Source organism: Enhydra lutris, unplaced genomic scaffold, assembly GCF_002288905.1.
Source record: "Enhydra lutris kenyoni isolate GAN:26980312 unplaced genomic scaffold, ASM228890v2 scaffoldscaffold20, whole genome shotgun sequence".
NCBI classification, from domain to species: domain Eukaryota; kingdom Metazoa; phylum Chordata; class Mammalia; order Carnivora; family Mustelidae; genus Enhydra; species Enhydra lutris.
In genome coordinates, this window is record NW_019154104.1 from 6,048,045 (window position 1) to 6,065,303 (window position 17,259).

General features: G+C 46.1%; 1 protein-coding gene across 3 annotated transcripts in view; it reads left to right on the plus strand.

Annotated features, from left to right (window-relative positions):
• Positions 1–4,861: 4,861 nt before the first annotated feature.
• The window catches only part of LOC111148508 (forkhead box N3), a 297,030-nt gene continuing 284,632 nt past the window's right edge, over positions 4,862–17,259 (plus strand). For 2 of the 3 annotated variants that reach the window (XM_022505114.1, XM_022505115.1), the window contains exon 1: positions 4,862–4,913. The gene's annotated coding sequence lies outside the window, so the exon portion shown is untranslated. The remainder of the gene's footprint in view (positions 4,914–17,259) is intronic. The other variant, XM_022505117.1, reaches the window with a different exon arrangement.

A 17,259-nucleotide genomic window follows, 5' to 3' on the forward strand; every position in this document is an offset into this window, starting at 1 on the left:
GTGCCAGTGGTGTAGGCTTGTGACCAGTGCCCCGGCAGAGATGAGCACACCTGCTCTTGGGTCCTGGAGGCATGGGGAATGGCCCCTTACGTGCTCCTCGGGTACCGCGGGCTACGGCCTGGTTTCTGGGGCGCTTGGGCACCCTTGGCATTCGTGACCGGGCCGTCTCAAAACCGAACCTTTAACCTGTCGCTACACGTGCTCTTGGAACAGTGAGGTATAGGTGGATCCGTTCTGACTGGTTGGTTTCAACCTAAATGGTCTGCAGTGTATTTGAAGCACTTCGGGAAAGTAAAACCTAATTCCTCTCTAAATGACAGCATGTGCTGCCATACGTTGACAATGGTGACCTTCTTCTTAGTGGCTGTACCTCCTGGAAGAACTCTTTTTCTGCCCTTGTCCAAAGTGGATTGTCAATCTGGAACTAGCCTTTTCAGAGTAACACGGAGTAATGCTCAGCTGGGAATGTCCTGGCATCTCCGTGCTGTCGGCGCAACAAACAGATGACGACTGATTCCACTCGTGGACCTCTCTTCTTTTACGGAGAGCGCAACAGATAGATACACAGGAAGCATGGAGTAAAGGGAAGCTACTAGAATGGCAAAATGCACAGATGGAGTGGGGACTATAAAATTCCTCGAAAGCGCAAGCTGAATGTGTGATGAACTAAAATTAAATGTAGTTGTTCTAGACAGTGTGAGTAGTGGAAAGAGGGCTGTCCTGACACTCAGCGCAAACTCTGTTCCTAGCAACTTACATGACCTTGACCAACCCCTTTGGGCGCCGGTTTCGTATCCGTAAAGTCAAGTCACGGCAGATGCCGTCCGTGTCCAAGGCTTAAGGGTCTTGCTCTAAGACTGTGGTAAGGAGCATTCTTTGGCTGTTTAATTGCACTTAACTGAGGTAACACTGCTATTGTCCCAGAATGTGATTTACACAGAGGTTCGCCCCAGGAAGGAGGTGAGGACAGCCATGAGCTTATACTGGCAGATGTTGAGGTCTCCAGTCTGATTGATGCTGAGGCCAAGGGCAAATCCATTTACAATAGCCAGCTCCCTTTGAGACCTGCGGCAGAAAAGCACAGCGAGGTGCAGAATGTTGCCGCATTGTTCCCCAAGCTGAGGCTCCAGCCCCGTCGGATGGGAGCACAGTGCTTGGTCACCCGGCTGGTAGGACAGCTTCTCTCCATTCGTCACTCTCTTCTTCCCTCCCTTGCCGCTTTTCTCTTTTTCACATCTTCTCCTCTGTTCTGGCTTGGCTTGTTATTGTCTTGTCTCCCATGGTCAGCGTCCTCACCTGGTTCTCCTGGCTGGAGGAAACAAGGACAAAGCCATGTCCCCTCCCTTCTGGTTCATCTGGAAATGCTAGCGACTTTTCTCTAAGTGGAGGGGAGGGTGTGTGTGTGAGTGTATGTGTCTGTGTGTGTGAGAGAGAGAGAGAGAGAAAGAGAGAGAGGGAGGATGGGAGGGAGGGAGGGAGAGAGAGGAGGGAATGAAAGAGTAGGAGATTGTTCTAGTTGTGATAATAGTGGATAGGGTTTTGAGATTAAAAAATCAAACTCAAAATGCCAGTATTGGAGCCCACATTAGACAGCATGGAAGCTGCATTTGGGAAGCAGGGTTTGGGGAAGCTGTTAGTTTCTTTCTTATACTTCACTTGTACTACTTTTGACATGTGAGGGTCTATCCTTATGCCACCCGACAGCCCTTGCTTCACAGCCCTGAAGGGGGTCCCCAAACCTGCCCCTTTGGCGTGTTGATTCTTCTGAGCTGAAGGCACGTGAGAAACAGCTGAGACAGGATGGGCTCTCCCCCCACCCCCTCGCTACCTAAAAGAAGGGCCTACATTTCCTGTGAGGCAGGTGGCCTCCCTGGACCAGGAAGAGGAGAACGCGGTACCGCTGGTGGCAGGAGCTGAAGCTCAGATGAGTCTGTACAAAGAAACCTCACTGCAATAGCACTTTTCTACCCCTTGACGTTTCCTAGTCCCTTCCCACAAATCCCTCATTCCTTTGCTTTGTCACATCTCCACAATGTAGCCCTCTTGGTTAAAATGGCATATATACCCCTGGGTCTAACCACCTGGGGTTTAGACTTCTTTCTGTGAAGCCCCCTGTGATACGTAAAAATGTTAGTATCACATAAAATTTGCTTGCTTCCCCCCTTTTAATCTATCTTTTGTCAGTTTAATGTACAGGTCCCAGACACAGAACCTAAGAGGGTAGAGGAAAAGTCTTCCCTCTCCTAGAGTTCTGAGCAGCTGATCCTACTACCCTCAGTGTGGTTTTCTGGCTTGCTCTGGAGGGAGACACATAATTTTTGGTTCTACGCTGTGGGCAGATGATTCTAGGCAAACAGGGGTGTGCTGTTCTGAGAAGGCAATAAACTTTCCCTTTTGCCTCTGGAGAGTCTGCACTGTTAGGACTGCAAAACCTCCTTGAGCCTAGGTTAGTTTAGGTCCAGCATCTTCAGGCGGTGACCTCTAGGCTTCTGGGCAAACCAGGCGGTGAGTGAATGTGAGTTATAATGTGAACTGTAAACCAAACGGGTCTTCTGAGAACCCCAACCCCTGGGACGATCTGAATGTGTCAAGTCAAGTGAGTCTGGACACTCAGGAATGCCCCCAGGCCTGCTCTGGCCAGGTGTGCACATCTGGAATGGAACAGGGGTGCATGTGGCCTTTGGGAAAAGACAAGTGCTGGTGAGCTTGGTCACTTGGTTCGATCTCTGACTTCAAAATCATAACCTCCGAGCTTCAACAACGTCTTGTGATTCTGAATATAACCATGAATGACCATGACCAGGGATCCTCTGGGCATTTAGGGGGAGCTGCCCACCCTAGCCCCAACACTGATTGGAGATATGTGCTGGTGAGGTGCACAGCCACTAGGGTCTGGGGCTTACACTGGACACACAGCCCTCTCTGTGTGGTTAGAGCCCTCGGGGGATCTGCAGGACGGGTCCCGGGGAGAAGCTGACTTTCACTGGTTCTCTGGATGTCACGAGACTTCTCCAGGACCCCTGTGCTGGGTCTGGGAACTAAAGCCATTCTCAGACCAGATCCCAGATTCTGTGTATAAAGAGGAGTGAAGGGCACAGAGTATTGGGGGATGAGGCGGCCTGGGTTCTCTCTCATCCCAGCTCCACCACCTAATGGCAGTGAGACCCTGCACAAGTCACTTACCTTCCTGAGCCTCGCCATTACCTTGTGTGCAAGGAGGAATCCCCACCCTGCTTTCTGGCTTTTCTCAAAGCCTCTGCGTGTGCGTGTCGGAGTGGGAGGCCCCTCTCGTGGGGAGGTCTGCTTGCCAATTTTGATCTGCCTCTTGTCTGTTTGGGTCCCATGAGGAAGAAGGAGGAGGAATCCAGGCTGAATGGTGAATGAGAGCTGGAAAACCTGGGGGATGCCTCTCTCCACAAAGCCCATACTTGTGTGACAAGATAAAAATATCTCCCACAGTCTAACAATGGATCTTTTTGAAATACTAAAGAAGTAGTTTTCCAGATTGGAAAAGAGCATATTAATGTAAGCAGGTGATCACTGAAGTCTGGGAGGGTGAGGGTTGGTACTTTTAATATTTTTACTAAAAAACTAAATTTTTTCTTCATTCTACAAATATTTAAGTGCCTGTTAAGTGTCATGCACTGGAATAGATATGGTACTGAACAAAGCAGACAAAATCCCTGCCTTCTTGGGGCCGATTGGCTAATGGAGAGATGGACAAGGGACAATATAAATGGGCCATGTGATCTGCACAGAGTACGACATGCAATGAGAAGGATGAAGCAGGGGTGGGGTTGGGACGCTAAGCCTGATGGCCGGAGCATGCTGCCCTCCCGGAAGGGGGTGAGGGATAAGGGCAGGTACATAGGGAGAGCACAGGACAAGTTCCTCAGGTGGAGGGCACAGCAACTGGGACACCCTGAAGGGGGCCTGGCTTGATCTAGGAATAGCGAGGAGGCCTGGGTGGGTGGAACAGAGCAAGGGGAGGGAAGGAGACGTAGTAGAGGAGCTCAGAGTCCATGTTGTTATTGGTGAGAGTGGATGTCCCATGACATAAAGACGAGTGGGAGGGTTTTCAGGGACGTGGTATGACCTATACTTTAGAAGGGCCACTTGAGGGCCACCTGGGAGGCTCTGTTGGTTAAGCGCCTGACTTGATTTTGGCTCAGGTCATGATCTCAAGGTCCTGGGATTGAGCCCAGTGTCAGGCTCCTTGCTCAGTGGGGAGTCTGCTTGTCTCTCTCCCTCTTCCTCTGCCCCCTGCTCCGCTTGTGCGTGTGCTCTCTCTCTCTGACAAATAAATAAATCTTAAAAAAAATAATAAAAGGGCCAGTTGAGGGGCACCTGGGTGGGTCAGTTGGTTGAGCGTCAGGCTCTTGGTTTCTCCTCAGGTCGTGGTTGAAGGTTGTGGGATACAATCACGTGTTGGGGCCTGCACTGGGCATGCAGTCCGCTTGTCCCCCTTCCTCTGTTCCTCCCCCTGCTCTCTCCCTTCTCTCTCTCGCTCTATTTCAAATAAATACATACATAAATAAATAAAATCTAAAAAAAAAGTAAGGGCCAGTTGATAGTGATTATTTGATTTATTATTATTTATTTTTTTTTGCCATGTGCAGATCCTATCATGTGGAGCGGGAGAAAGACCTAGAATCATAAGGTCCCAGAGTATGTGATGTTCTAGATCCTGCTACTCAGCGTGTGGTCCATAGGCGGGCAGCACGGGCGACCCCTGAGCACCGGTTAGACACGGAGGGTCTCAGGCCCCGTCCTCCTCCACATCCCCGGACTACCGCCCGCCCTCTTCCGCAGGCTGCTCTGCAGACCCAGTTGCCATCATCTTCTCCCACGTCTCTTCTGGGTCCAGTGGCTGCAAGTGCAGGCAGGCTGGTCACCCTAGAGGGTCCGTGAAGGTATGGCTTCTCACGGGGGGCAGCGGTTTGTCACTGCGCCAGCCGGTCGGTCTTCTGTGGCCTGGGTACCACGCCCGGAGTCTCAGCCGTCTCATTTTGGCTCTGCTATTATTAACTTCTGAGGAGCTTGGGGCGCACCGCTTCCCGTGCCTGGATATCAGGCTGCTTATTGATAAAATGGGGTTCTAATCATTTCTCTTCACAGGCAGGTTATTGAGGCTTCATTATATAAACGCTTTTGAGAGCTGTTCTTAAATGTGTGATTTCTGGGCTTCAGTCACTAGGTACACTAGCGTATTTTTTTTTATTTTAATGAGTGTGAAATCCTCTCCCTACTTCTATTCATTTAATGACTGCAGCATTGACGAGCAGATAGTGGCAAATGCCTATTAATGTTACTCACGGATTAGTGCGGGTTAAGAAACAAACCAGACATTGACCTTTCTTGGCTGTTTCTGAATTAGTCACACACTTCCCATTATTTGTGTATGTCAGCAGAATGACCTAAATAAAGTTAGGGTTGATCTCTCTGAGAATATGTTTTGGGTTTCTCCTTACAATAAAGTTAAAGGCAAGCTGATGTATGACTCGCGATCAAATAGAAAGACCTTTTCAACATAGCGCTTGCTCAACTGGGGAATTATTATTGAACGTTGGTTTCTGGATGTGGTCAAATTCTCAGGTTTCTCAAGTGTTTCCTGGCCCACTAAGGGCTGTCATAGAAAGCAGTCTGCATTTGTCCCTTCCATTTTCCATTGGTGGGGCAACTCGATCGCTTCAGTGGCCCTGTGTCTTACCTTACCACCTTAGAATTCCAGATGAACCCAGGGCTTACTGGGGTTGGGTGTTTTCAGATCTTCGCCATTGTGCTGTGAGATGGCCTTCTGGGCTCGCCTCACTGATGATTCAATCAGCTGCTGTCCATGCTGCATAAAGCAGGTGGGTTCAGGGGCACGGTTTCATGAGCTGTGTAATTTTAGGCAACCTACAGATTAAAGCAAGTGAGCGAACAACACAGCATTCACAGCAACCACCAAATTCCCTTGGTCACACTGGGTCTCTGATCAAGTTTAGGCTGCAGATAAAATCAGACCACCACAAATTAGCTGGCAGAACCCACAGAGGGAGCTAAGTCCTGGATCATGTTTTTTTTCCAGACCTTCACTCTTCCGCTGTAGATTCTGTTTCACTGCCCAGGATGGAGATCATCCTTGCCTTCTAGGATACATGAAGGCCTATTGAAGAAGAAAGTGCTTCATGACAAGTTCATGTCTGTTTGGAAGCTCCTGGGCTGAGTGGGGGGGGGATTGGATCTAAGAGCTCAGGGTGCCATGTCTCCAGATGGGCTCATTGGGATTGTGGAAATGGTAACTGTTGGTCCCATGGGCCATGATGGCTGCGTGAGGGAATTTGGGCTGGTAATATTGTAAAGTGTCATCTTACAAAAAGTTCATACCAAGAAGAGAATGTCTCTCAAGCATTATGAAGCCACTCCTCAGAGATTTCCCCCAGACCTGGGGTCTTGAATTGGGGTGGGGAGTGGGGAGCATGGGTGGAGTGGAGACATGGCAGCTGTCATGGACAAGTTGTCATGGACACTCCCAACACTGGCGTCACACTGAACTGTGGGTCTTTGCCCTGCTCTCTAATGTCCCTGAGAAGAGCACCAGTCTTCATCAACTGGGCCAGATCGAAGGACCAGTCCCTTGTGAATTATTGCCAGGACATATCTTGGCAATAACTGCTATTGTTTTGTTCTCCCAACTTCTCACCAAGTTGGTAAAAGATGGCTCACTTCTGTCCCAAGTCTTGCCATTTACTTCCCACCTTCAGGTGCACAGGAATCGTAGTGTTTGGTGTTTGGACCTCTCCGTGGCATTGTAGCCATCCTGCAGACACCTGGGATCAGTTCTTGACATGTGGCTTGGAAAGTAAGGGAGCATAATGCCATAGATTTTAGTCTCCTGGGGGTTCGTGTCTCCTAAATGCACGTGAGTGGATTAGCAATAAACACGACCACTTGGCTGGTGTACTCCCTGATGGAGTGACCCAGTTAGAGGCTTAGCCCGGGCACAGGAGGAGCAAGGCTAGTTGGGGACTGTCAGGGAAGCTTCCCAGCTGGGGCTGGGGGCTCCTGCTATTCTAGTCAAGGGTACAAACAACTCTCAGAGCCAGGGGGAAGGTCCCTGCTATGGCTTTAACCCCTGGGTCATTTCCTTTCTGGCTATGTAGATAAATGGAGTGGAGTAAGATGAAAATCCGATGGGCCCCGTATTAGAGCTTGTTCCCTCCATGGTGTTGCCCATGTCTTTGGGAAGCAGCCATTCTAAGTGGTCTTCCGGGTTTTCATCCAATTTTTCACCAAACTTGAGAAATGTCCAAACTCCGTAATGTGTTAATACACCCAGCATGACAGGACTCATTACAGCACCCTCAGCAATGACCACGCAGACTTTCAGAGTGGTCATGACCTAGTGAAAGTCACACGCTTGTAACTAGCCAGGCTGGGACAGACGCCCAGCCCCGACTCCGTCTGTCCCACTATTGTCTCTCAGATGGTGAAGTGGCTCCATCTATAAAACGTGTGGTTGCTATGAATTACTGTTGTTGGTAAGGAGAATTGGAAACATTCTCATTTCTAGATTACCTTTCAAATATTCAAATTCATGCACCAGTAGCATATGGCCAGAACTTTTATTTTTTCACTCAGATGTCTTCCAATGTGCTTCATTGAATTCCAAATCCACATCAGGTTTGAATTTTGAAAATGCCAACTGTATACTAACTGAATGTGAGAAATGAAGAAAACTTTCATAAATGTTTTTTTTTAAATAAATGGTGATTTATTTTTCTGCATTCAGATAAACCAGCTGTATGGATTTTTTTCCCATTTTGTTTCATTTGCATCTTGATAGTATGGAGGGAACAATATTGCTGATGTATTCTTAGCTAATTTTCTATAAGACCATTCCACAACGGCACGTATCAAACATCCCAGGAAAATGGACCATGGCGTTCTTTCCCTGTCACCTCCGCTGGCCGGGAATGTGGACTTAGCTTTCGGTGGATGGAGAAGGCTTGGTTGTCCTCAGACAGCTGTGTCTGCTGTGTCTTCTGGGTCTGTCCAAAATTTTGGTCCAGTAATTATCTGACTCTGTTTTCTTCCCATTTGGAGTTGAGTTTCATTCACAGGAGCTGTTCATGTTTGTGTCACTTACCAGATAAGAGATTCTCAAGCACTTTAGAACTAATAAAGGAAGGCTTTTATCTGCTATCTTTTCCTCAGTTGCAGAGAAAATTAGTCTGAATGTGTGTGTTTTGCATGACCTCAGTCAGAGGCCCCTCACTGGAGAGAACATTAGCGTGGAAGCCAGAAAACCGCCCGACAGAATCCAGGGATGGGGTCTGTCTTTCTTTCTTTCTTTCTTTCTTTCTTTCTTTTTTTTTTCTTTTAAAGATTTTATTTATTTATTTGAGGAGAGAGAGGGAATGACTGGAGGGGGGCACAGGGAGAGGGAGAAGCAGGTTCCCTACTGAACAGAGAGCCCAATGGGGGGGTCTTGATCCCAGGACCCCGGGATCATGACCTGAGCTGAAGGCAGACACTTAACTGACTGAGCCACCCGGGGGCTCCAGGGATGGGGTTCTGATAGTTTCATAAGATTTGAGATGCCCACTTGTGGAAACTTCCCCCAGCCCTACCATCAAACATAGGAAGATGTACCACAAAGTGTGATTTAGGCATTGTACGTCTTCAAATCTAAGTCAACATTTACTTTAAAGGAAAACCGTATTTCGCGTACCGCTAAGAAAGAATGCTGCCTAATATAATTAGATGTGCTCATTTCAGAGAGTTCAAATGTAGAAAAATGTGCATTTTAGAATTGGTGAAATGTAATTTAATTATGAGTTGAGCTGCAGTTGGGTTGTTGAGTAATGCTAAATTTTATAATTTTGTAGATGTAGATTTATTTCTAACATACAAAAAAATCTAAAACACCCATGTGTCCATTATCCAACTTTGGCAGATCTGAACATTTCATCACATTTGCTTTAAATATTAAAAAAATAAAGAAAGCATCGGGATGCCCGGGTAGCTCAGTGGATTAAGCCTCTGACTCTTGGTTTTGGCTCAGGTCACAATCTCAGGGTCATGAGATCAAGTCCTGCCTTGGGCTTTGTGACAAGGGTGGAGGAGAGTCTCTCCCTCCTGCCCCTCCTCCTGCTCATGCAAGCTCTCTTTCTCAAATAGATAAATAAAATCTTGGGGTGCTTGTGTTCTCTCTCTTTCAGATAAATAAAATCTTTTTAAAAATAAATAAAATCTCTTAAAAAATAAACAAATAAAACATTGACAGTACTGTCGCAGGCCCCTGTGTGCCTCATGCTCCAATCTCAGGACACCTCTCTGCCTTGTGACCCATATAATCCCCATCTTGATTTGGGGCTTATCATTCCCATGCATGTTTGTAAACATGTTTGTATCCACAAATACATTTAACATTTTAAAAACACAGTTTGGGATACCTGGGTGGCTCAGTCAGTTCAGCGTCTTTCTACCCTTGGCTCAGGTCATGATCCCAGGCTCCTGGGACCCAGCCCTGCATCAGGCTGCCTGCTCAGCGGGGAGTCTGCTTCTCCCTCTGCCCCTCCTACTGCTTGTGCTCTCTTTCTCTCTCCCTGTCTCTCAAATAAATAAATAAATCTTTTTTAAAAAAAGTTTTAAAAACTTCATTTTTCTTAAGTAGGGAGGATTAGGATAAAGCACATTGATGTAATTCATTGCATCCTTAGATTAAAAAAGGAAACCAATGTATTTTATAGCTTCCCCAGTGACTCCCTATGTATTAGTGGCCCATCCTGGCATGGGCATAACCCTGTTGAGGGCACGGAGTTAGGCTCTGTGATTATCTTCCATACAGAGATAGAGCAAGTTCGTGCACACTGAGGACGGCTAGCTGCTCTGTCCCCCACTGGAGAGGCCTCCCTGGTCAGTTTCTTCAGGAGCTGACCCCTGTAATTCCCCAGCACCTGCACGAGGAATACGACAGTCTGGCTGGCGTTCCTGCAGCTCCATGGCAGGGTTCCTTGCTGCTTGGAATGCTTGCTTTCTGCAGAGTGGTGAAGTGGCGTAGGGGATCCACCCGGAGAAGCAATGTCTGTTTCAGAGCCACAGATAGATATTAGGGGGGGCACAGGGACCATTCCTTCCCGTGCCACTTTGCAGCCCTGATTATGCCTGATGGGTGCACACCCACGAGCTTGTCCCTGATCTCTCAGGTCACTGTGAATTCCAGCCTTTAATGCAAGTCTCGTCTTTGGTTTCCTCCCCAAAGGCCCTTGCAACAGAGTACTGCAAAGCAGCCGCCCTCTCCTTTTGAATGGTGGTGATCCTATCATTGCCAGTCATACTGGATGCACCTTGACCCTGGGCCTTTTGAGCACTTGCATTAAGAACTGGGTTGTCAGGTGAGTGATTCTCAGACACCTGCAGTCCACGTGTGGATTTGATGCAAATATCACGGGTGTCCCTTATGCCCTTGTGCCGAATGCTTCCAAACATACGTCAGAGTCCCCCAGAGTGAGCGGAAAGGTGAGCCCTGCTCTGCGTGAGATTCAGGCCATAAGTTAAATTCATGGTGGTAAAAGCAAAGCTAAATGATATAATAAAATTCCTTCCTTCCACAAGAGGCTGGAAACTCGGCTGCGCGGAGCCCGGTGCAATAAGGAAAAAAGGCCAAGGTAGCCCGCAAAAGTCTGTTTATGCGTTCTGCCTGGTTGAACCACACATTTCCTCGGACGGGTTTTGCATTCTAAAAAAAAAAATAAAATTTAGAAGTAAAAATTCCCCTAAAACAAGTTCTCGTATCGATTTGCCTAATAATCGGTTCACCAGAAATTCAATTCCATTTTGGGTGTTTTTGTATTCATCGCTAGTATCTCAAAAAAAATTATTGAATTTAAAAATGAAAATTAAGCATAAACCAAAATTTAAAAACAAGCTGGGTGTGCCCCCCGAAAAGGCTCTATTTATAAACCTCATCATGCCAAAGAGACGGCCAAAGAAGGAAAGGACATTCCCATGTCAAAGCACTCAAAAAGGTTTCAAATTATAGGCAAATTGCTCATTAGGTGACTGGCTTTAGGCTAATTGACCTGGAGTCAATGGCATCCAAAAGTTGACACTTTTGTGCTCAGGGACACTCTCTCAGGCCTGTATTCATCTTATTTCAGACCAAATTCTAATCAGCTCTCTTATTTGGTTTCCCAGCCCCTGGCATATTAGATGTGAATCAAACAGGGAGAGAATGGCGAGAGCCAGGCCACTTCGCATGGTGAGAAGGCCAGCTGATTCCCTGACAGCCAGGAGCAGCGAGCAGAGGCCAAAGAGAATTAAAATGTAAATATAGGGATTAGCAAGTCACAGGAGTGTGGGGCCTTTTCCAGTGTGGGTGACGTCCTCCTCCCCCTCCCGCCCTGGCATCTCTGGCTTCTGTGAGTACCCCTGTATCATGTGTGTGATGCCGTCACGTCATGACAGATATTCATAACAGGCTAAACCACATGCTGTGTACTTTGCCCAATTCATTGTTTTGTTGTACAGTCCAATTTAGAAATGGTTTCATGCAAAGGAACCAAATCGTACCCTTGAATCGGAGCATCTGCTGGAAGGTACCTGGTTTCCACCTGCCCTCCACGAGAGGACTCCCCAGAAACTGCCCATAGGATGCTTTCTGCTTCAAGGATACCCCCTTCCTCCCTTACCTCCCACCTGCCTCACCCCCAGCCAAACTAGAACAATTCAGTGGTCTGGAAAAATTTCACTTCTAAGAAGTCCTCTTTCCCCAAAATATGTAGCATGACCGAATCCAGTTAATTCTTGATCGCTGGGGTAATGTGGGTTGGAGGTTGTGATAGCCCAAATCCTGATGAAATCCACCTTCAGTCACCACGTGCCTCTAAGTCTGGAACAGCTTATTTCCTTAGGGTGGTGTATTCATCTGGAGAAAGAGAACCAGTGGTTCGTTTCTGTCTGTCTGTCCGTCTGTCCTTCTGTTTATAAGTATTGTTACTCCAGTTACTTTAAGTCATTTCCAACCAACTGCATTCATGAGTACACCCAGAGGCAGTGTGGCATGTGGAGAAACCATTAGATCAAGTAATAGAAGATGGGATTCTGCCATTTTATGTGGGACCTTGGGCCAGTCACTGACTTTGGGAACCTCTGTGCTCTCTAGTGAGAGGTGAGGTGGGTGACACTTGCCCCACTAATTCATTGTATAATCTCATCATAGTCAAATGGGGTGACCTATGTGAAAATGCTTGCCCATTCCCAACAAATGTAGATACAGAAGTCCGAAGTATATGTAAGGAACACCTGTTTTTTTGCTGTGGCTCTGCTCCTTAAGTTTGTAAGCACTGCTCATGGTAAGGTCCAAAGTAATCTCTTATCTACCCTGCTAATACTCAAAAGCTAGCTAGCCTTGACCCTGCCGTCATCTTGAGATGCCTTTTTTTTTTTTTTTAAAGATTTTATTTATTTGACAGATCGCAAGTAGGCAGAGAGAGAGGGGGAAGCAGGCTCCCTGCTGAGCAGAGAGCCTGATGTGGGGCTCTATCCCAGGACCCTGGGATCATGACCTGAGCTGAAGGCAGAGGCTTTAACCCGCTGAGCCACCCAGGCGCCCCTTGAAATGCTTTTAAGAAGTGACATCGCTGTCACTACTAAGGTGTATCTGTTTTCTGTTTTGCTTTGTCCTGGGGATGAGTTGATTATTATTATCATAGTATGTAGCCAAGAATGATTCAGTTTGGAAAAATGATAGGAAAATTTTGCTTATGTTTTGTAGGGTGATTTTGCCATAACCCCCACGAATAAAATAGTGGTTTCTTTAAAACATGCCAGTTCAGAGTCACGGATCTGCCCTTTTAAAGCCTACAATTGATTGTTTAGTGCGAAAATTGTATTCAAGTGAAGCGCGTCAGCATGCAAATCTAAAGTGTGGCCATTTTCATCTAGATTGAATATTATTAACTAGCCCAAGGGATGGGATGTAATTAAGATTTTGAACAGCTTACTTTTGTCTACTGCCATGAGTAACCTCAACATTTCGAGTGGTGTCCTGGATTGAATAATGGGAATGTGGCCCGATGTGCCAACATCTATACATTTTGCCTCTTAGGTATAATAAAAGAATATTTGACTTTTTGCCACGGGTCTAAACATTTGATGAAGGCAGCGATTTCAACTTGAAGCAAAGAAGAGAATGTTCAGATTCCAGGAAAATCGCATTTCTTTCTGAATGATGGCAGATTTCCATCTTGTTAGTCATTCCCTCATTCTAATACCTTCTTCCATGGGCTTAGGAACAAAGACCAAGTGGGGACAGATGAAGCCCTTGTTGAGGGTTTATGCTTTTGCCTAATTAACGCTGTTGGATTGACAACCTGCTAATGCAGCCTAGTTAGAAGGAAGGACAACTCTTAGCTTGGATCCACTTCAGAAACTTTGCAAGACCTCCCTCTGCCTTTCATGGGACTGCTAAGGCACATTTTTGGTAGCATCTTTATTCTGGTGCCATTCCGTGATAACTTCTTGGGTGAGATAAGATGTTCACCTTTTTTTTTTTTTTTTTTTTTTTTAATTGCCCTACCCACAGCATTTGTAAAGAAAGAAACAAAGTTGTCTATTTCTCCCAGGAGAAGTTAGTGAGAGGATCCATTGCATCCCTGTGCTACCTTAAGCAGCTACCCAGCAGGCTAGGTTGGCACACAGCTCGTTTCAGCCATCCGTATTTTCAGGTGTACCATATGTATTAGTACATCATTTGATAATGCTAAAAAATATTAAAGCAGTGTGAGACGAAAGGAGAAAGAAGATGAATGTTAGCATTCCCCTGGGGTTCATGGGTGAAGGAATTAACACAGCGTGGCACTCTACCCTAGCTGTGTTTGTTTCCATGGCAACAGCTACGTACATGTTTCAGACTATCTACAGTGACACAGTTGCAGAAATAGTAGCTTGCAGGTTTCTGATATCGCATCAGTGGACAGGCAGCACGCACTATATTAAGTAAGTGTAAAAGAATTTAAAATATAGCTCTGATTCAGATGTATATTAGCTCGGCTGAGCCATGTGTCGGGGTTTTTGACATTCCCCTGCCTCACGACAACAAAATCTGGGCAAAGTTGAAAGTTGCAAGATTCCAGTCAAACAATTGTCCTTGCTTGGGTAAATATCAAATGAAACAAATGTGAGTGAGTTACAAAGGTAAGAAAATGGCCTTGGCAGATGACATATTTAAGGTATTGTCAGTGAAGCTAATTTTTTGGAGGGGTGGGTAGTGGTGGGTAAGGAATGAAAGCTTTGGTTGAAAATAGCTGAGTCTTAAAGCAGATCTGATGTGCAACAGAATCTGTAACTGATGCTGAGTTTATGGTAACTGAGGTCTTTGAATGTATCATTGTAGAAATTGTTTTTATATAAAAATGATCAGGTGAGGAGCAGAGAGGTTGATTAGGTGTGCAGTTAAAGGGAATTTGGGGCTCCATTGTCTTTGCCGTATGCTTATGTAAATATCTCTCTTCTCGCAGGGATGACCCTGGTTTGTCTTTGACATTTGCTGCTACTTTTTGGTACCATTTGCCGGTCTCTGTGTTTATATCCTGCCGCCACCTTGTAGCCTGATAAGACTTGAGTGTTGGTTAGAGAGCAACCCAGTAAAGATGATAGACTTTGTAAGTGTGTGACTTTGCAATCGGATCGTACAGTAATTTAGGAGAAGTGTTCAAATATGTATTTATTTACGTGTTAGACCTCTGCTTTTGAATACAGCCTAAGTATTAGGTTAATGGATTTCAATGTGCACGTTATGATTGTGGGAGCTTTCAAGTATGTTGTAGTTCAATTTATACTGAGTTTTTAATGTCAAAATATTTTTATTTATGCCCATTTTCAGTTTAAGCCACATTTACCTTATAGTTTTATTATTCATGTATCAGTGAAGAGACTGTAAAATGGCATGGTAATTTAAGCTAATCTATTCATTTGAGGAGGATTCATTTTCTGACCATAGGTGGACTTTTACAAAGAGTGGCATGAGATATGCAACTCTTTTGGTGTGTACGAGACTGTGTTTTACGTGCACAGGAAACTACGGCGCCTACTGCATGTTGCTCTTCGCAGTAATTATTTGATTAGATGTTAAGAGAATACCTATCGGAGGGGGGAGGGGCTCGGGCACTCTGCAGCTTCCGGAACACCTGGGTGTGTGGAGGGCTGGGACAGATTCTGAATTATAAATCAGGGACTTGAACCCTGGAATATTCAGCAGCCTGATGGATAGATACTATTTGCCTTTCTAAATAGGGTAATCCAAAATGAAACTGATGTTGAAGCCTCCCATTTATTGCCTGTCTGTACTCTGAGCCACCCAGGGGTGGGAAGGGACGTTTGTGTTTTCTCTGGAGAATTAACGTTTTGGTGGCTCATGCCCAGGGCAGCTCCCTTCTCAGAGGATGAGCCCCTCTTCCTAATTTCTGTTTTCCTTGTGAGACACTGGCCTGTTTTAGGGGCCGAGGGGAGAGCAGGTATGCAGACCCCCTCCCCATGCCCCGTGAATCCTGGTGGGCAGCTTCTCGGGTGACAGCTGCAGAAAGCCACCTGCGCCTGTGCCCCTCCCCCCCTCCCCCAGGCTGGGGAACCAGATATAGTTGGTGTGAGGGTTTACATGATTTTCTGCTCTTACACTGGAGGGGCCCTGGAAACTTTGGGTTTGTTACCCTTGGGCTCTGAAACCAGAAATCAAAAAAGTGTCTATGCACTCCTCGGGACGACTAACTGAACTTTTGTCTCTTTGGGAGCACTAGAGCAAGGCCTTCCAGCAGTTGAGATGTTTGGGTTTTCTCCTTTTTTATCATCCAGAAATATTATCCAGTGTAAAGCAAAAAAAAAAAAAAAAAAAAAAAACCCCCCCCAAAAAAAAAAAAAAAAAACACACACACACACACGGCACACACAAAACAAAAAAATTAAGAAAAAAAAATATACAACAACAACAACAAACCCACCAGTCTATACCATGTTTTAACTTTTTTTTTTTTTTTTTAAGATTTTACTTATTTATTTGACAGACAGAGATCACAAGTAAGCAAAGAGGCAGGCCAGGGGTGGGGGAGCAGGCTCCCTGCTGAGCAGAGAGCCTGAAGTTGGGCTCAATCCCAGGACCCTGGGATCATGACCTGAGCCAAAGGCAGAGGCTTAACCCACCGAGCCACCCAGGTACCCCTGAACTCTTTTTTAAGACTCGAAGAACACATGAACCTAGATGTAGAGCTCTAGGTGGAACCAGTCATTTGAATGTAAAATCCTGGCAGGGCTTGTAGGAAACTCAATTCCTTCCATTTGAAGGGCCAGGAAATTGATTTGGAAAAAAGAAATGTGAGGGATTCCCAAATAGTGGCAGCACGGAACGAATAAGAGAAAGATGAAGGTACAGACCGATCTTATTACCAATCTTCAATGGTCACAGAATTGCCAGGATATACTTTCTGCAGCGTAGCCCATTTGGAGTGTCCGTGGCCCAGAACTTCTGAAGGTCCTTGGTGATCACGGGGTAAGAGCCAGTCCGTGGGCTGGTGTCCAGGGCTTTCCCCATCAGTCCCTCTTCAGCCGCCTCGCTGTCCAGATCTTCTCTTCCTGAAGCATCTTACGGTGCTGCCCTAGGGTGCTAAATACCATGTGTCCACCATGTCAGGACGTTTCTGGGCTTTTACTCTGGCCACTGCCTCTGCCCGGATGCCTTTACTCCCATTTTTCCAGGTTTGATTCCAGTTCTTCCATAAAACCTTAAAGAACTCTCCCTCTCGCCCTCAGTGGGATGATTTCTCAGTCCTTCACCTTCGCGTAACAGTTTCTTTGTCTGCAATTATAGCACTTATTCCACAATATTAAGATGAGTCGTGTCTGTCCTTAACTGAGCTGTAAGCGTTTTAACGACAAGACCGTGACTCGCAGACTTTTGTTGCTTTTACACAGTACTTCAGACTGCAGCATCTTGAAAATCTCATAAAGGTATATGTTGTTGAATCCTCTCCGGGGCTCGTATTCTCTGCTCAGAGACAGTCTGTGGGATACTGAGGCTCCTAGGGCTGTGTCTGTCACCGCACTAGGCATCCGGACCAGTGCAGCCTCTTTTGCATGCTTCCAAACTTCTGGCTATTTGGCATCATCTAAACACAGAAACCCACTGAATGGCTGATTTCTTTTTCTCTTCTTTTCTTTCTTTTTTTTTTTTTTTTCATATTTAGAGAATCATAAGATTTTATAGCAGAATGGAATCTTAGG